Source organism: Manacus candei, unplaced genomic scaffold (assembly GCF_025592945.1).
Source record: "Manacus candei isolate 608988 ecotype Guabito, Panama unplaced genomic scaffold, ASM2559294v1 h1tg000013l, whole genome shotgun sequence".
Lineage (NCBI taxonomy): Eukaryota > Metazoa > Chordata > Aves > Passeriformes > Pipridae > Manacus > Manacus candei.
Window position 1 is genome coordinate 5,505,172 of NW_026138061.1, and position 21,109 is coordinate 5,526,280.

Genomic DNA, 21,109 nt, shown 5'->3' on the forward strand with positions numbered 1-21,109 from the left:
ACACAGCCATGCAGTCCAGTTCCCAGGATTGGAAAATCCTCAGGTGAAATCCTCACGCTGCTCAGTGAACCAGTCCACTGATATTTAGAAATTTTCATATGACTCAACTGAAATATACAGGTAGGGGAAAATCTAGCTATGAGCTCTAGGACACAGAACCTGTTTCAAAACATTGTTTCTGAAAATGCGAAGGGCACCAGTAAAATAAGATAGGTAAATGTAGCACATTTATCAGGAGCTATAAAACAAGTACAAGCCAGATGCTGCCATTTTAAAGCTAACAGTGAAAGTGATTTACAGAAGCAAGGTTTGGATATAAGTGACTGAAAAACATGTCTCCCATTCCCCCATGAATGGAGGCTGTTTCCTAGTCTCAGCTGCCTTTATTTAATTTCACTTCAAGTAATCCCAGTATAGTACTTTTTCTCATGGCTCCATGTTTTTTTTTGCATTGGCCATTCGGTTACCCATCACAGTGACAAATTCTATCTTGTTAAGTCATAGGCAATATATTTTTCTCCCTTGGAATTCTCCATTTTTTCCTTAGCCTACACAATTCCATATGCCAGAATTTCATCCATTCATTAATACATAGACAGGATACTGAAATATTATAAGCAGGTTTAGCTTCAGTGATTTCGGGGAAGGCACACCCATAGATTCCCCTTCACAAGCTAGCCTTTATATAGGAGAAATGGGCCATTCTTTTAAAATAGAAAGGGCCATTGTCCTGTCTTTGAAATATCTCCTGTTTGGTACTCAGTGAAGATAAATTTGAGTCTTTCCTTAAATTACTTTTCACTCTGAACTGATGTGACATTTATCTCTGCTAGAGTGTTGACTATATGAAAAGCTGAAGCTTGTTTAAAGAATGCTGCCAAACAAGAAAGATTGTAATCCATCTAATTACTGAGCTAGGATGTGCCAGTGCTGCAAACTTCAATTACCACCATTAAAGCATCAATTGAAAGCTTCAGCTGATTCCCAGAGAGTCAGACACTTCCAGACGTTTCATGCATTATACAGATGTTTTGCTGCTCCTTCAGTCACTAATGGTTTGCTATTTTGAACATTTGGGGCTCCTGTAACATGAGAAGTGTGTTCCAGATGTAGAGGGATTTTACATGAATTCTGCCTCTTTAAACCACATTTTGTCAATTGTTCCCCCAGTAGGAACTGATGACCTCATGCTGGATGCCTTTTATTTTTCCCAAGTGCTATAAGATAAATTTGCCCACAGGGTTATACAATTCCTGAGAATCCACATTTCCATGGATATCAAAGGCCCAGTACTACAGTGAGGTCCCTGAAACAGAATTCTGCAGGCACACAGCTCTCTTTGTAGCCTAGGCTGCAAATTCTTTATATGTCAGTATTGCTGTCCACACATTTAAAGAATAGCTCCAAAATAGCCAAAAAGGCCCCCATGTTTTGAGCAAAGCTCTGGAAATTTTGTGGGCAACACCTTCTGTGATAAGCTCCTTCTTGTTTCACTTTGACACAACTGTTAATAACTCAGTTTGATTGATTCCTTTCTGGCAAATTGTAAGAGTTGGGCCAAAATTGAAAGAAAAAATCCTTGTGGAGTCTTAACATTTAAAAAAAAAAAGCCCAGGACTTTAATAGCTAAGCATTGAAGGAAGTTTCAGAATTAAAAGTCAATTTGAATCAGAGTCAAATCATTTTATTTTGGAGACATCGAGACAAAACTGTTCTATTTCCAAAACTGTCTCTTTTCAGATGCAAATCATCTGAGAGAGGTCACAGAAGTCATTGCTTCTGTGTCACTTAGGTTGCTTATATTTGCCAAGGGCAAAATTTGCACCTGTGCAGAACAGCCAGCTCCAGAGTTAAATCAGCATTTATGGGCTGCTCCCAGTGACTTTGGGCACTGCTGACTTGTACACAGCTCTCCAGAGAGATCCTCAGGAAGATTACACTGCCTGGAGAAGGGATGTAGCTGCAGGCTGAGGCGCTGAGTCTAAAATGCTGTGTGGATCTTTTGTTCTTAATATTTTCTCCTTTAAGAAAAAAAAATTACCTTCACTGACAGCCAATTAGCAATTGTTTTCTGTATCTATGTAGTTAATCCCCATTTGATCTAATCTTTAACTGTATGTGCTTTTACTAGGTAAACCTGTGAATTTGATGCTTGCTCTCAAATTATTATTGCTTTTTGAACAAAAGAAAAGCTCAGAAGGTAATTTTTCCAGGAGGGTTCCCTAAATGAATAGCAATGATTCTGGGCATATACTAAAAGAATGTGAGCTTTATATCTACTAGGGCTGGGAAGTGGGAATTTGTGGCCACAATTATCACATATTTTTCTTTGCCACTACATCTTTCGATCTTTTCCAGGTACTGCTGAAACAGATTTGGAAGATAAAGGGGAAAGACACTCTCCTTGGAGAGGAGAGATTTCAAGCGTAGAGGCTTCATGTCATGTACGGCTTTTACTTTTGGGCAATGGCCCAAAGTAACAAGAAATGCTAAAACACACAAGGCTGCCTGGAAGGAATTGCCTGTTGGTCTTTTACACAGAGTGATTTCATGAAGTGCTCACACGAGACCAGTTAGGAAAACTGCAAGAGTGAACACCCTGGTATTCTTCAAATAGTGGAAAAAGGCATTTTAACAGCAGAAGGGCACAGGCAAAGGTATATAGAAATGGAACAGGTTGCCCAGGGTGCCAGTAGGTTCCCCATCCCTGGAAACATTCAAAGCAGTGGATGGGGCTCTGAGCAACCTGATCAGGTTGAAGATTTCCCTGCTTAGTGCAGCGAGGTTGGACTAGATGACCTTTAGAGGTCACTTCCAACCCAAACCATTCTATGATTCTATGTCAATGGAATCATGAAGCCCAGTGACTTCAGAAATATTGTGTATAATTAGCTATTCCATAGATACCAGCATTACACACGAGGCATGACCATACATTTTCATTCAAACTTTCAGTTTATGTTAGCTGAAAATATAATAATGAGAAATGGTAGAGTGTGCCCAACAGCTCTGTAAAACATCTATTAATATCTAAATAAAAATTCTGGCCACTTCTGGTAAAGAGGAGACTGCTAGCAACTGAGATTACAGCACAGAAGAAACAAATGGAAACTATTGCCTAGTAAATGGGTCATTCCTTGTTTTAAAGACAGGTGCTAGCAGAATTAATCCAAGAAGAAACAGGTATTGACAGGAGCTGATGAAAGGTAATGCCTTGTAAAAATGGAAATGCAAGAGCAGAGTTAAGATCCAGGTATTCCAGGATTTCTGTCTCTGATACTGATTTGTTGTAAATGTTTAAAGATGAATTATAAAAACAAATCAAGCCTCCAGTTTCACTTCCCCCAGTATCTCCTTCCAGCAAATTGTGGTAAAGGAGGTGTATATTTATTTTTCATAGCCACTAATGGATTTTCATTCAATACATTTGTCTAATTGCTTTTTCAATTTATCTAAACTCCTGGTACCTACGATATCCTGTAGCAATGGGTTCCATTTGTTTAGGTATTCACTGCATGAAAGGTACTTCCTTTTGGATTAAATCCTCTACTTGATAACTTATTACTTGCTTTCTTGTTCTTGTTTTAGGGGAAAGAAAGGATAATTATCTGCTATTTGCCACTCAAGGTTTCATACACTGGCTTAATCATATAAAGAATTAAAAATATTCAGTCAGCTTTGAGACCTATATATGAGAAGAAATTCTGGTTGTTCTAATTCATCTTTCTAACAATGAGTAAAAATAAGAGATTCCTTTTCAGACTCTGAAACAGTAACTGCAGGGTTTTGTATGCTCAGCAGTCTGTGGCAATAATGAAGACAGACAATTTAGGAAGTTTTCTGGAAATTCTTTCTGATGTCAAAATGCTCACAGAAGCACTGCAACTGCTATAGCATTCAAAAAGTGAAATAATGCTAAACATCAAGGTAGGGAATTATATGTCCTTCCATCAGTCATGGTGGTGAACTCCAGTCTCTGTGTAACCATGGTGTTCTTCCATTCACTGCAAAGGTCAGGGATAAAAATATACTGGGCTTATTGTGTCTAACCCAAGTACATCCAAACTTCTTGGGTCTTTCTAGTAAGACAGAATTTAGAATGTGTGCTTCAGGAAAGTCTATGGTTCTCCGCTCTGCCATGTTGGCATCTCTGGGTTAGCATGAGTAAGTCTAGTTAACTCTGCCTAGTCAGAGACTCTAAGTGACATAGGCATTGTAACATAGGTATTTATTCTACTCAGACCGGTTTGAATCCTGATGTTTATTCTGTGCTCTGTATCTGTGTGACAAGTAATGACTACACCTGAGACATCTTGTGAGTAATCCAGGAACTGTGTTCTTACTTATGGAAGAGAAAGTGCAAACATTGGCAAGAGAAAAAAGGCCTATGTAGGAAGAAGGTGGCTCTTCTTGTGGGTGTATCAACAAATGCTAAATGTTAAATCCCTGTATAGGCATCACCTCAAAAGGCCAATGGGTACTGCAGAAAATTATGTAAGCTATATGCATCTTGTAATTTTTAATCCAAAGGGCAGGGTGATGTTCCAAGATAATGACCTGTGTAAGGACTGGAGGCAAAGAAAATCTTGGTCTGTTTGAGTTGAAGCTAGAGGTGATCCATGGGACAGAGCAGGATGCAATAACGTAGAGAAAAGCAATCTGTTTTCATAATTAAGTGACACCATAAGTCTAGTCAGCTGCAGGCATGCAGACCCAGTCAAACTTTGTTGTGCAGAAAGATTCAATCTCCTCTCCAAAAGTTTTTTCAGTCTTCTATTGACAAAAAGGGGATGTTGAAAATAAGAAATGTGAACACTGGCACAATCAGTCCCAACGATCAGAAAATACTTTAGGTGTGAAATGTTTTCCTGAGTTCATATTTTAATTTATAAAAGTTGCATCCCAAGCATCCTTGGACAGGTGCAATTCAATAAACCGGTCTCAGAGGCCGGTCTCTATGCCCTGTGTTGAGGCACCCTTTAAGGACTTGGATGGATGAGGGCTTCATATCTTCTATAACTTTACTAAAGAAATCATTGTATCACTGGTGTTGGGAGTATCCTGAGGATAACAGGATTTTCTTTCCTCTTATCCTCAGTCTTCAGGACAGCATAACCACTACAAAGAACAATATGCATTAGGATTGTACTCATAGCTGAGGCCTTGTTTCTGCCTCTGATCTCATTTGTTAGTGTCTGACTTTGCTGGACAAGAGAGGAAGCATTTTTTCATAAATCACTCATAATGGGCAAAATTACTATTTTCAGTAGCATTGGCTTGTAACCCATGGGAAGGACCCTAGGAATTTATTTATTTATGAAATCCCTGAATGGTTGCCACTTTTTCTGTGTACTTCCTAACTTGATCAGAAGATAGTTTCCCTTGGCTGTGGAATTAATTTCTTGCACTGAATGATTGGGATGGCTTTCTCAGAGGCTCCGAGCTGGCAGGAGCTTTGAGTCTATTGCTCTGTCAAGGGTTCCTCTGCTTAAGTACAATAAAAAGATAATGAACAATTGTCTCTTAGACTATGTGGAGGTTTGTGTAAGCGGGTTTACTCATTTTACTCAGTCAGTTTCAGGGCTTGTGTGTCTCTCCCAGGGGTTGTGGTCTGTTTGCATGGGGTTCACAGCAGAGCATTCACACTTCTGTAAAACTGTGTGTGCACCGCTTTAAGACTACTCCGGAGTTATTATTAACAATGAAAGTTAAAAAAAAAAAAAGAAAAAAATACCTTACTGCAAGTCATTAAGAAAACCAACTCATTGAGTAAGAAAAAAAATCATTATCTTTGGAAAAGGAAACAGCCAATATAACTGCAAAGTACTGGTCTGACCACTCATTTTTCATTCTTACAACCCACAGAACATGCAAGAAAAAAAATCCCCTATCTCGGAGATTAAAGGGAACTCAGATGTCAGCTTATTTAAATGAAGTCTCTCAAGCTGTTTAAGGTTGAAAATCACACCTGTGCTGAGAGCCTGGCACAGAGATGAAGGGGTGGGTCCGATAATAGGCATAGGGCTGTGCAATTCCCTGGTTTTAAGTTATAGAATAGAATTTAAAATTGATCAGCCATTTACCTCCAAGGATGTGCTGGGAACCCTCTGAACGTGTCCCCTGGATCAGAGTCCTGGGCTGGGGACAGCCCTGACCCTGCAGTGCCTGAGTCCAGCCTGGGACGGGGCTGGGTGTGTGCAGGAAAAGTAAATGCATGTGTGCCAGAGATCTTTTGAAGAAATGTAAAGAAAAGAGAATGCAGCTCTACTGCTTTTAGTCTGGAAATTTGGCACTGATATTCAACTTCAGTTCCATGCTAGATTCCTAAATCCTGAACTGCTTTTAGACAGTCAGCAATGATTCAAGGCTGGTGCTGAAACCACTAAAAATTGTATGAGGTATTAACTTCTGTCCTTGTCTGTCCATCAGGGGAGTTGCTCATGTTATACTTTGGTGACTAACTTGAAAATCAGTCTGGTTCCGGCTCTCCATCCAGAGCTGAGCAACTCCCTGCTTACAGTGATGAACACTGACCACAGAGGGCTGAAATCACCCCTACTAGGCAGCAGAAACTTCATTAGCTTCATCAACCCCAGCACAGCACAGTCTGAGATGGAGGAAAGCTTAGGAAGGCCTTTTTTCATGCTAAAGCACAACATAAAAGTCCCTCCTGCTGCAATCTAGGAGTCACACTGCATCATCGTGTTTCATCTTTCAGTGCTATCATTGCTGATTTTAGCTAAGCAAGAGAATCAGGCTCAGGAGTGTTTCTGGAGCTCTTCGTCCCAAGCCACCCTTTGCTGTATAGGCAAGCTGGAAGGTGATGCTACATGGAATGCAGGTGATGCTACATGGAATGCAGCTAGAAACAAGGTGCACCACATTCTTCTGCTCATTTCAGGCAGTTTGTTTGATCCATCTTTCCACAGCCACTATTAATTTCCAACAGGGTCCCCATGTCAGCTGACCAGGAAGACTGTGTCCTGAAGATAATGCTCAGTTGTCCCTTACCACTGGAGGAACATGCCTGAGATGCTGGTGATGAATTCAGTCCTTTGCCAATACTGAATGAAGCTGCACTTCTTACAGCCACTGCCGCTTATATAATGCAATATCCATATGGTGATTGTTTTATTTATGTTTCCTTTACTTCAAGGCAGAGGAAGCCAGCAGCTGGAGCTGCAAGATAGAGGCGCCCACCAGTTACTGGGCTGTGTTGTTCACAGGGATGATAAGCTTTTATCACCCACTGGGAGTTAGGATCTTGTCTAAGTGATAGCATCCATCCCTTGAAAACAGAACAGAGCTCTCACTGTTTGCCTGTCTGAAAGGAAAGGGTTTATAAGCCCAGACTTTACAGTGACTATGAGCTAAAACATGACATAGCTTCATTGTCTTCATTTCTTGACTCATTCTCTTGCAAGTCACAATGAGTATTTGCTTCCTTTGCATCAAAAGAGTTTAATTGTGTTTGCATTACCCCTTTCTCTATATTAAAGACTGGAAGTCTTTAAAAATTTCTCCCCCTCCTATGTGACTTTTATTCTGCTAATCCCTACCTACCTTTTGGATCAATTAAAAGGCAGTTAATGGTTTGCAGAGAAAAAGTGTAAATGAGAAGCAATTCCTTTGGTCATTGTGTGTGTAACTGAAGGACATTTCAAACACAAAACAGGAAAAAGTGTTCCTTCGATAGCTTGTTTCTTTTGCTCTTTGGATTTCATACCAAAGGAGACAGAGGGTAATTGTTGTTATTTTGTTTTTATAATTAAAATAACAACATAAAATTAGCTATATTGTGGCTGGATATCATCTGTATGGAAAGTTCTACAGTTATGGAGAAAACAAGAAAATTTCAGAAGGTTTATTTTTAATTAATCTACAGAATTATCTTCTTGTATTATTTCTGCATGTGGATTCCCAGGAATTTCAGCCTTCTCCACAGAAAAAGAAATTTGGTCCATTTCTTACATCAACCTGTTAATATTATATGAAAATGTAAAGCTACAGGGTCTCGTTTTAGCATTCTACTGCTCTGATTTTGTACCTTTGTGATTCCAACTGTAGAAAAAATTACTTTAAAGTGTTTCATGAGCTAGGGAATTTCAATAAAGCACAACGCTGTAAAATCAGAGGGGAGGCAGTTGCCAATTGCTTCAGTGGCTCTTGTTGTTTTCAGAGACTCAACAACCACAGTCTGAAAAACAGTGAGGCTCAAGTTGCAAAAGTAAATGTGACCCCAGTGGGAACTGAGCCCCAGCAAGAGCAAAAGAGCTCTTTTGTGAGGAATAGTAATCCTCAGCCACACTTCAAGCTTTAGCCACTGTCTTTGTAGGCACAAGCTTTGCTTTTTGGGGGGCAAACTGGCTGCTTTGGTGTAGCTTCTGTTTTATTTTGTGTGGTTTCTCCCCTAGAAGGTTATCTTCTACAGTTTAAAGGGTCAATTGTGCAAGAGCAGTGACACAGTAAGCCCTAGTGTGACATAAATTGTATAGGCTTGTCTCCATAGTTAGACTGTTGAACCAACATCCTACATGCTTAGGTCCTTACAGGGGTGTTATACTGTGGCTGGATAAACTCCAAGAGTCTAAACTCTTGGGATGTCTTTACATGTTTAGACATCTCATACTGATGTCTTCACAACATAAAAGGCTTGACAACAATGAAAGAGAGAAAACTTCACCTCAGCCCCAACCTCAATTCCAACACTTAGTAGTTGAATCCCCATGGAATTATTTCTGTTGGGCAATTTCTTAGAAGGATGCAGCTTGCTTTTAATATTTTGCAACAGGTTTGAATTATAATCTTAATAAAATTCCAAGTAAAGGATCTCTGTTTTTAAACAAATACTTTTTAAGGGTACTTGTTTGAGTTTCTGAATCACCAGTAAACTCAGTGAATAGAGCCAGATTTGATCCAATATTCAGATGACTCTGTTGGTCTAGAAGTTCAAGTGTGTTTCATGATATTAATTGCCTTTAGAAAGATATTTGTTCTGGTACATTTTTGGTCTGAAGTGAAATATTTCTGGGAATTCCTCACTCCCACTTAAATTTTTCCAAGGAAATGCCTGTGACATTTGTATTTCCAACGAAGAACAGGAAGGAAGCATAATGCTTTTTCCAATTTGATTCTGAGGGTGGGCTTTTCATAAATGCTTATCACTGGAATAGCTCCACTCCCACTTAATCAATGGCTTATGGGATTTTCAGGGCTCCAGCACAGAGGGCCTGTTATGTGCTGCAGTGACTCCTCTAAGTTGGTTAATTTTTATTGCTTCTGCTCTTGCAAAAATTTTAATAGTTGAGGTGAAAAAGAAGCGTAGGATGGGAAGGAAGTGCTATTTGTGCTCTTAATTTGTAATTTGACAAGTTGGACCGGGGCCATATTCAGACAGGGTTGATTCCATATGTGTCTTTGGGACACTATACCATTCAAAAATGGTATAGTAAAAGTCAGTAAGATATAGTAAACTCAACATTTCTCTGTTTTTGTCTGTGAAAAAGGGGGAATAGTCTTTCCTCAAGTTTGTTAAGTCCTGTGATAGTAAATCCACAGGTACCGAGGAGATGAAGGAGATCCAGATACTTAGACTCGATGTGTGAATGGACAGGGCCATCAGGCTTCATGTCTGTAGCAAGCACAGGGTGACCAGCTGGCCCAGCAGTGGTGCATCAAAGTAAGCCCTGCTTTGAATTTGTTATTGAAGGTCCCTTTGACCTCTGATGCTCTGCCTAGGAGAAGGAAAGCAAGGAGCAGAAGCAGTGATGGCAGAGAGGCGAGCGGGAGGGCAGGCGGAATTGACAGTCAGCATTACTCGGCACAGCAGGGATGCTGAATTCAAGGAGGAAGGTGAGACAATAATGCCCCCTCCCTGCAAAGAGAGGTGACCTCTGAGGACGAGTCCTGCCTCCCACAGCCTCCCACAGTGTTATCTGCTTCTGATGTGAGCAAATGCTGAAGTGAAAGAAACGTCCTCCCACGGCAATAAAAGGAGAATGAACAATGGCAAAAGTTAAAGTGTAACACACGAAAGGTGAGCAGAAAAGCTACCCCAAGTCACAGCCAAACCCAAGCAGTGAAGAGGAGCTTATCTGCACCCAACCATCCTGAAACAGCAGTGAAATCCCAGCAAGGGATGTGGGGGTACAGCTGCAGGGACCAAGTATTAGCCCCAGCTGTGCACACCTACCTGAAACCTCTAGATATTGGCAGGGGGCATTCTCTGACATAAAACTCAGGGAAATTCTTCTGCAAAGGGCTGTGGTACATTGGATTGAATAGCAAGCTGGAGGGCAGGCAGGCTCACAGAGATGGGCACCCTACACCACTCAGACACACATGCTGTGCTCGTAAAAGGCTCTTCACCTTATCCAGGGTCAGGCTTGATGACCCATGTTTGATGTTGACCTTTAAGAATTCACCTTGAGGTAAAACTGGAAATCTTTGACTGGGTTGTGTTTTTAAATCATGATGCCTTTTCTGTGCTTCCCTAACGAAAAGCATGAATTGTTATTAGCCACAGAGATAAGAAGATAAGCCAAGCATTGTCCCCAGCAAAAGAGGAAACAAAGAGGCAAGTTGAAGATAAAAGATATGTTTTGTTTACAGAAAATTTTTAAATTTCTCTCACACTGATCTGAAGAAATTACATGGGGGGAAGCATTCTTCTTCTTGTGCAAACATAATTGAAAAATCTTTTTCATGGCAGTGCTTGCAAGAAATAGGGGCAAATAATGTCTCCCACGGAAACAGTCACACATGTTTTGGTCTGCCTTTATTCTGGTATATATGTTCAGTACCTTCAGACACACTGGTTATTTCTCAAAGGTCACAAATTTTGTCTTTTTTCAGTGGACCATCGTTATACAAACAATTACTAACTAGATTTTTTTAATATATTTTAAAATTGCCCAGTAATTCTATTATAGAGATCTACTTGAACTTCAGAGGTACATGCTGAAAGGCTGCAATTTCTGGGTATTTCCTATCTCACTTCTCTCTTGAAGCAGGACAATCACCAGTGCTACGTGAGATCAAGAGTATTTGCAAGGCTTTTTGAAGAGTAAATAATTTCTTTAGTTTTTCGGAGTACTGGAAGTAGCTCCTGTCCCTGAGACCAAACATTTGCTGAGCTGAGACAAACCCAAGATTTTCTCCAGGTCAGTATTGTCACCCATCAGCAAAATCTGGAGCTCTCTGGGGCAATAATTTTTATGGTGCAGATTTTGGCCTCAGAAATTACCCTTTCAGTCCTATTGGTGTAATTTGAATAAAATAATGTTAGTCATCAGTAAACAGGAAGCTGATTTTGGCAGAAACCCTGCCCTGCCCCTGAAGCAGCTGTCCTGCTTCTACCTCTCCTCTCAGTATCTCAGCCTCACTGTTGAACTCAGCTTCCCCCATCTGCAGCACCTTGTTCGAGCCACCAGCACTGACTTTCACACCTCCTAATCCCCAGTCCCACGGATCTTTGTGGCCTTCTCTGTGCACCAGATGTTAATTTCTGTGGAGCCTGTAAGGTTTTGCAGTCAGACAAAATAGCTTCCACACCTTGAGAGGATGTTGATCTCAGTCCACGTCTGACCACTGTGAAGGACTTGAGCTCCATTTGAGTCCTGCACACATTTACCACAGTTGTCTGATGTTGGACTTCAAGGTTTTTCTCTGTTTTGAGCTGGCCTGTATGGAATTAATGTTACATTCATCTTTAGTTCCACCAAGTGAAAAAAAAAATATACTTGCATCAAGAAACTTAAGAGGAGAAAAAAGTGTTTGTTGAAAGAGATGCTCCATCATCACTAAAATGTGTAGTGATGGGTGAGGTAAGAAGGTAATCTTTATAGGAAGTTGTTTACCTTGTTGGAAAACATGAAAATCAGATTTTTTTTCAAGAGTGATGAGGAAGGAGTGGTCAGTACTGTAACTGCAGGTAGAGAAGGGCCAGATTTGGTCTTATTCCAGGAGAGGATCAGAAGATTAAACTATGATCATTTTGTTTTGATAGAATTTATCAGTTAGGCCACGGTTTGCAAACATCAATTCTAATCTCAGCTTGTCCAAATCATGAGACTTTCAAGCATCTGTGTTGGGTCAATCTTTAGAAAAATGAAAACGAGAAATTCCAGAAGCTTCTGGTATTTCCAGTACAAGGCCAAATTTTGCATGATCTGAAGAGTACTGTTTCAGTTCTGGTTAGCACTGAGAACCCTAACCAAGAAAAACAGAAGAAACTTCTATCTTAGAAAACCATAAAATTATCTTGTAAAGTTTCAGGTGAACAGAATAAACAATAGAAAGACGAGCTCTGGATGAGCAGAGGAATGTGCTCGCTTGCTTTCTCATGCTCATCTGAAAGACATTTCCAACCTTTCTAAGGCTCATCCTTGCTGAGAAAAGAAAAATACACATCTATTTAGGCTGCTATTGCTCTGGTTGGGAAACCAGAGAAGCTGTAGTTGCTATTTTTACAAGTTTGCTTCCTTCAGGGGAGAGATATCTTAGGGTTGAGGGGGAGGTAATGTGATCTCTTTTTCTATTTTTATAGAGGGCCTGGGGATGCACTGGGAAGCTGCAGATCTGTGCAGTTGAAAGTCTTCAGCTCCTCTTTTGAGATACTAAGGGAGGAACAGTTAGAAAAGCATGGCCTAATTAAGGATATCTAATATGGTTTCAGGAAGGGAAGGGCATGCCTCATTAACTGGCTGGAATTCTTTGAGGATATTGCTGCTCAGGGAGACCAAAAAAAAAGGTAACTCACTGTGACCATTGTGTACCTTGGTGGGCTGGGGGAGAATAGAACACATTTAGGAGAATCTGAGGTTGATACCTACATTTATGGAGTGGGTAAAAATATAATACAGAATTAACTGGTATTTAAATCTGCAGGGAGTGTAAGTATTTTTTAGTTCTTCAAATCCTGGGTGCATTATGGCTTTTAATCTTTTATTTCTTTTAAAAAAAATTATTGTTATTGATATAATTGGCTTTTATGATTCAGCTGAAATGAAAGCCGCAGTGTTTCCAGATTATCTTGTACTAAATTTGGAGGGCAATGAGGAAAATTGCAATTAGATACAGACAGATTTAAGTGCTTTTTAAAGTTTCTAGCATGGCAGATGACATATTCAATAAAGGTCAGCTAGATGTAGCATCAGGATAATAAACCAGAGATCCTAGAATTAGAAGAGGGAAAAGGTGGGGTGGATGGAGGTTTCTCTGTATATTGATGACTTAATGTGGGAATGGTGGGAGATGCAGTTTTCCCAGATCTTTGCAGAAACAGAGTCTAAAACCCTTCAAGTTATACTTGGGAGAGAAAACTCACTCATAAAGGAAACTACTGCACATTTTGGCTGACAAAAAATACAGTTTCACATGAACCTACTCAGTGGAGCAGGAGCAGGGCTTGCAGCTGAGGGAGGGTAAGAGCTCATGGTGGAGGGAAGGTCGGTTGGGGTGTGGGATTGAGGTTGGTGGCGATGTGGAGGCAAAGAAGTCATTTGAGCTTTTCTCACCCTAGGGCTGGCCTGGGGCCAGTTTAGCCACTTACCTTGTGTTTCTTTTAATAACTGTGAAATTTTAAGCACTTTGAAAGAATCTTACCTATATGATTCTGTTGATGGGGCTCTTTTGCAATTCAATATGAGACTGGGCGCATATCACTCTTCACTTTGATGGAAGAGGATGGATGCTTAGAGGTGGAGGGGCAGGAGAGGGGAGTGCAAAGAAAACCTGCCTGTGAAGGAAGCAGCAGGCAGCAGGCATGAGAAGAAGCGTAGCTCTGCTGGAGGGAGGTCTCTCAGGGATGAGGGCTGGGTCAAATGCACCTTGAACATCACTCCCTCACTCCACTAGAATACACTCCCAGCCAGAATCCAGGCCATGTCAGTGGACTGCCCCTGCCCCTCAAGACATCTTAAGAGTCTCTTTCTACTCTGCTACTCCCCAAAAGCCTCTGCCACTGCATGTGTAGAAGAGCCACTCTTTTTTTTGCTTACCTGAAGAAGAAAACAGCATGAGTGTCATTGCTTGGAAAAGGTGCCAGACTAGTGTTCCCGTGTTGAGCTGCAGGCTAGTTACAGCAAACTCAGTGTAAGGGCAATGCTTCCAAGATATTTCCTGAGTATTTGTCCTTGTTTTCTGTTTTGTGCTGTGGGAAGGGCTCTATGTCAAGGACCAGCCTCTCCCCATGTCTCTAAGTGCTGTACAAGCACTAAAAACAAAGAGATCCTCCTATGAAACATCTGATGGAAGACAGAGATAGAAGCAAGCAGCAAACGATGTCAGTGAGAGAAGGGAGGGAGAGGAGCTGAGGAAACCAAGAGACAGCATCCATTGCACTGGCAGATCATGTTTGGGGATGACTACTCGGCTGTCAACCACATTTTTAAAGTCTTGCAGTGCTAAAGCATTTACCTTCAGGATAACAAGAATAACCTGTTTTCCAGAGGTTATTTAGTTCTTGATCTCTGGTTTAATACAGCCAGAGAAGATATTAGCCATGATGACTGTTTTGTGAGGAACTCATCTGGCTTTAGGGGGCTGGAATATTCAATACATCTTACTGAATCACTGGCTAACATTCAGCAGGGAGGAAATAAGGAAAACTATGTGAGGTGAGTGGTGAGGTCAAGGAGCTTGAATTTTTGTGTGCCCTGACAGATGTGTGACTTGTGTCCTTCTAGCACCAAATTGCCCGTGGGGAAAACCCTAACTTACAATTGACTAAGGTGAATTTGAGTCAGTCAGTAACCAGCCAGGCTTCTGAGACTATTAGACTTGGACTAGGACTCCAAGGTGTTATTTGGCTGGGTGCTGTATGAGTACAAGGCAAGAAATAGTACTCTGCAGGCCTATGACCTAGAAAATAAAGACAATTTTTGAAATTCTGGCTCAGCTATAGTCAACAAGTGGTTTACTACTGATCTAAAAAGGGTGAGAATTTCATCCAATTATACAGAAATTATAAAATACATACAATAGGCTATTCAGTGCCTCAGAGGAAGCAAAAGGAGCCAGGAAAACAATAGATTTCCTAGTCTGATTTGATTGACCATATTTTCAGACTAATATACCAAAAAATACCATTGAGGAAATGCATACACGCACAGCCATTTATGCTGTGAAATACCATATGCCTGCAAACAAACAAACAGGGTGTTGCACATCCATTCCCCCACCTGCATGCAGGATGTTTCCTGGTCACACAGCACAGTGCTCTTTCCACACCAAAATGCCCGAGAAACACACAAATGTCTGGATTAAAATTCCAGAGTCCTGGACTAGGTTCAGTGGTCACTAAGGACTTCAGTGCAGAACTTGTACTGGTGAGTAAGCTTTAGTCCTGGAACCTTCCCATGGCATTGGCAGGTCATCTTCCAGATGTGCAGCCAACCACCACCCAACCGTGGCCCTGCAGCTCCTTGGCACCAGGGCAGCCCTCTCTGTTTGTACAGCAGCCGACGCAATAAGCTGCCAGTCAGATTTGCAGGATGCTGTATGATCTCGTGATATTAATAATATAATGATAGCATTATAACTGGACCATTCAACTCCGTAGCTTGTTCTTCTGTAAATGATTTATAAGTTTTATGCATTTTATATGTCTCTCATTAAAAATGCATTGAAATATACTATCAAAATACCATTTTGTGAGGCTCAGGCTCCCTTTATTCTTGTTACAGCCATCTGCCATTAAGCTTTAATAACTGGCTGATTATAATTTATTAATTTATCACCTGTTCTTTATACAGTTGGATAAAATAATTGTCAACCAATGTGAAATAGCCTCCTATTGTGTTATTAATCCCCAAAGCAATTAGAAAACCCACTGATTGCACAAGGCATTGAGAATGGGCAGTAACTCATGCTAGAAATGATCTGCACTGCTCATCACATCAGTGCATGATTGGTAATAAGATTTCTGTCGCCAGTGAGAATTTGAAAAGAGCAGTTTAACTAGGGACGGCTTTTAATTTTATTTATTTATTTTATAATAAGCCTGGATTTATAGGGCTAACAATGGATATCTAGGTTCCAGCTTGTCTTACACATTTTCTGGGCACAATCTGAGAAAGGCAATATCAACTTCATATAGTGTTACACTCTTGCTCCTCAAACCTTTTTTGGAGAGATTTCTGCCCCTGCTAACATCCCCAAGGATGAAAGGGTAATTTAGGGATAGCTATAAATGCCAAATCTTTTAGGAGATTGACTTCAGTTAGCTTTGGATCAGACATCAGACTTCAGTATCTCTCCTTTGATTTTTATCTGCCAAGATTCAGTGTGGGTTAGTTGTGGGCTTTCTGATATGGATATTTACAGTATGTGAAAAGGGACAGAACCAACGGTGTGTTGAATCCAACAACTGTCATTTAGCAAAGCCGTTTGCTTACCCTGCCAGTGTGAAGGAGATATGAGGGCCAACCCAGATGTGAAGAAGTTCCTTATCTCCCATCCTATTTACAGTGCAGGCTTTGTGTTACAATACCTCTGGTACTAACAAGTCGAATTCTGGTAATGCTGCTCCTGATGCAGATTAAACTGCTTTTCTGGTGAAAAGAAAGAAAGAAGGAAGGAAAGAAGGAAGAAATGAAGGAAGGAAAGAAAGAAAACGAAAGAAAGAAAGAAGAAAAGAAGGAAGGAAAGAAGAAAAGAAAGAAGGAAAGAAAGAAAGAAGGAAAGAAGGAAGAAAAAAAGAAGGAAAAGGAAAGAAAGAAGGAAAGAAATGAAAGAACAAGAAAGAAAGAAGGAAAGAAAGAAGGAAAGAAAGAAGGAAAGAAAGAGAAAGAAAAAGAATGAATGAAAGAAACAAAGAAAGAAAGAGAAAGAGAAAGAAAGGAAAGAAGGAAGGAAGAAAGAAAGAAAGGAAAGAAGGAAGGAAGGAAGAAAGAAAAAGAAAGAAACTGCCACGGAGGAAAGCAGCTGTCAATGGTTCTTTGTCCTAAAGAAAGCTGCCTGGCCCCCCTGGTGTGTGTGCCTAGTCAGGTACCGGGTTGGTGAGTCAGGCACAGTGAAGGTACAGAACTGCCAATTAGAGTGATATTTTGTTTCACATGCTTGGAGTGGTCTGAGAACTTCCACTTAGACAAGATTATTGCATAGACCTAAAAACTGCCAATATTCTACTATTGAATAGGGCTATGGGCAGACTTAGGAAGAGATTTTTCATCTCTCTTCTGTCTCCAACAATACCTACCACACAGTAAATATGCCTGTGCATTAGTGCGATGTAGTGATTCCAAGTACAAGAAAGTTTGGAGTCTTCCACCAATATCATACTACGTCTGCATGATGGTAGGATAGTTAAATGTTTCCTCTTTCACCCAACACTTCTGATGTCTTTGCTGTTCTCTTGCAGAGTTTGTAGCTTCTTCACAGTTAAATCTGGAAAAACTGCTTTGACAAAAAGACCCAGAAAAAAAAGATGTTGAATTGAACATATTAGGAGATCTGTACTTCCTCCTTCTACAGGGAACACAAAGCAGAAGTAAAGAGGTCATTCTTGATATTATTTTACTATTTTGGGCTTTTCTGGAAGTAAAAATTGGAAGAAATCTCATGCAAATATTTGTCCTTCTGAGAGATCCAAGCCAAATGTGTACATATAAGGACTTTAGATAAAACAGACATACGTACCATGAGTTCCAGAGAGAATTTCCCACCTTAACCCTCCAGTGACTCCACAGATAAAATCCAGGATGTAGAAAGTAGAAAGTCCTCAGAAATGGTGCAGCCACTATAAATGTCTTGCATTGAAGGTACACAATTTTGCCTACATAATCCTCAGCTGGGATGAGCATGAGAGGATCTTCAACTCCTTCCCACCTCCGTAGACTACTCTGCAATCTTACACTAGAGCAATTACTACAACCTCTTCATCTTAGGTTACAGCAGAGAGTTTGCCCTCTATCATAACTGAGAGCCAACTAATAGTGTTTTTTTCCAGATTTGAATTTCATAGTTCTTCCTTAATCAGATTTTCAGCAGCAGCTGGGGAACTTCTGGGTTTGAAAACTGGTTATGGCATGACACAGGTTAGCAGGTAGGTAATGTTTCAAACACTGAATAGACAACTGTTACTGGCTGTGTTTTCACTGCAGGTAGGAGGTCTCCAGTTAAGATTAATCTTGCAATGTTAGTTGAGCCACAATGCATATATCCTTTTTGAACATAGGGGCAACACAGAAGGAAATCCACATTCAAAATAAGACTACAGTCAGTTATCCATGTAAGAGATCTCTCTGGCTCCAAAGTTGATGATCTGTATAATGCACCAGAAAAAAACTTCACAGCTGAAGAACAGATTCACAAAAAAACTCTGATTCATGAGGCAGTAACAGTGGTGTTTCCCCTCAGCAAAATCATCATCTAAGGAATCTGTCTTATTTTTACTTATGACAAAGTACCAATTTGGGAATCCATTGTAAGAACCACTATCAATTACATAGGAAGGTCTTTATTGCAAAACTGTGGTTGAATTCCATGTGGATCTAAACTCTGTTTAGCAAACTGTGACCATATTCCATGTTAGTTATTTCCCCAGAGGAATTGCATACACCCATATGCATCTCTGAAGCTATCAAAGTAGTATCCCATAATTATTTTTACTGCATTAAATGGTGTTCTCTTACTACATTTACCCTGCTGAATGCATCCACTAGCGGTTACATCCACACTAGACAGGCTGACCATCTTGACAGGGTAGCTCTGTCCTTTCCTTACCACATCTGCTGCTGGTGTGTTCATGGAATGAAGCTGAGGCTCTACATTTTGGACTTGTATGTAAGACATGACAAGTTTGGAGTTTTTGAGTTTGAAAAGCCTGTAGAGAAGCTGCTGGGGGAATCTGAAAAGCAGAAGAAAGCAAGCCTGGTGCATTCTCATCCATACTGCCTGCTGGAGGATATTCCCAAGGTAGAATAGATAAGACATAACACTTTGATTTTTCTTTCAAAGGACCTACCTAGTACTTTCCAAAAATACCATGAGAGTGAATTAATGTTTGCACAATATGGAGGATCACTGAATCCAGAACAAGCATGAGGTGGGGAGTGAGATGATGGTGTAGACAATACCCCCACCCAGATAAGTGTATGCAAATTAGAGTGATTTTCTGGGATCAGAGAGGTGTGGGAAAACACTGGGGAATTTGGTGTTTAAATGCTGTGAGTGCATCTTTAGCACTGAGGGTGTCAGCCCTTGTGAAAAGAGATCCTGAGCATCAACTGGTAATCCTACTCTGAATGAAAAATACACCCCCAGATTTGGGATTTCTCTGTGAAGGAGGAAGAGACAACAACTTCACCTGAGTTAATTCTGAATTAAAAACATAAGCTCTGACACACAGGATCATTTACCCTTTTATGTGGGAAAACCTATTATTAGAGCTTGACTGAGATGTATAATAGACTAACAATAATGACACAACTTCGTATTTCAAATACTGAGTATTAGAGTTTGGTGATGACTTTCTCATCCTTGTTTAGACTCTCCTTCTTAGGGAAGGTCTTGTGAAAGTAACTCATTTCTTTAACAAAGCTGTGCTGCAGTGTGGATGATGAAGACAATGAAGATCCTCTGGAGATCCTCTGCAAAACATCCTGGAGCCATTTGCATCCATTAACTCCACCACCAGCATGTGGCTGCCTGTAGGCCAGGCCTATTATCTCTTGGTGATCATTTTTCATGGGGAAAGTGGGAGGTTTTTGCTTATGAGGATGAGTTCACCCAAGGGTGCTCAAGTTAAAGGGTCCTTTGCAATCTCTTAATCAGATGGGGCAATTTATAAGGTAGTGCTTAAAAAAAATTCATTTTCACTTAGTCTGTTGAATTTTGCTTAATGTGCTACAGTTTGTTTTTAGGACTTCCAAGCTCTAATGAGCACACGGTGTGTCACATCCCAGGATGTGTTCCAAGGCAGTAACACAGTGGGTTAACCACCATCAAATGGTGTCCCTGGTTTCAGTTCTGACTTGAAAAGAACATCACTGACACCTCTAGCCAGTTTTTTGGCTTTCTTCCAAGGTTTCCTCCCTAACAGATGCTGAAATTCCAGCAGAAAGCAGGGATGAATATAATGAAGCAAATGCACAGCATAGTTAATTAGTAATTAAAGTCTCTTAAAATAGGTAGGATTGCACAAAATCAAAAAAGAAGGAAAGTTTATTGGATCTCTAACCTCAAAAGATTTTTCTATTGCACCTATCATCCCATTTTATCATGATTAATTTTTAATGAGTAAAAGAGGGTAGCATGTCCTGCTGTCAGGTACCCAAAGTAGGAATCCAGAGCAGTTCTGCCATCTCCAGTAAGACAACCCAGTTTGCTGCAATGGAAGCAAAATGTAAGTTTGTACCAGCAAGAGAAACAGAAGAAAACAGGGAGAGAGTCTATCATTAAAGAACTGAAAGTACTTTTACAAAGTAGCTCCTGGGGACTGGTCTCATTATGGTTTTGTAGCACCTGGCACAATAGAGCCCTTCTGAATTCAGTTTTTGGAGCTCAGACACATCCAACAAAATGACAACAGCAAATATTGAGGCTTAAAATAAAATTTTGTGACAGATGTATTAGGAGCAGGTTTTGGGGAGAAGAGGATCTGGACTCTGAAAAAGTTCCATCACAGTGAGTCACATTTTAATTGAAAAACAATAAAAGAAAGCAAGGGTGGGGAAAAGACACGGGTGAAAATCAGAGGTCACCTGCCGTTGTGATAATTTAACTGAAGTTTTGGAAATGAATCATCGCAGCAGGCAATGGAAGGTTTCACCTCGGGCAGTGACAGGAAATGCAGGGCTGTAGCTGTGTGCAGAGAGCATTTTGGGCTCTCAATCAGCTCTTATTGATCAGGAAAGTACAGCTGTACTCAAAAATTCTCAGCTTTTCTCTCATTTTCAGTTCGACAGAAAGAAATATCTCAAGCAGCCATTTTCAGCTTCTTTTTCTCGGAAGCAATGGGGTAAGTGGGAGGGGAGTTCACAGGAGGAAGACACAAAACTCACAATTTTACTCACATGTCTAATGAAATCACATGCTGTTAGTGGCCCAAACAAAAAAAAAAAAAAAAACAAACCAACAACTCACAACCTACACCTTTGTTTGAAAG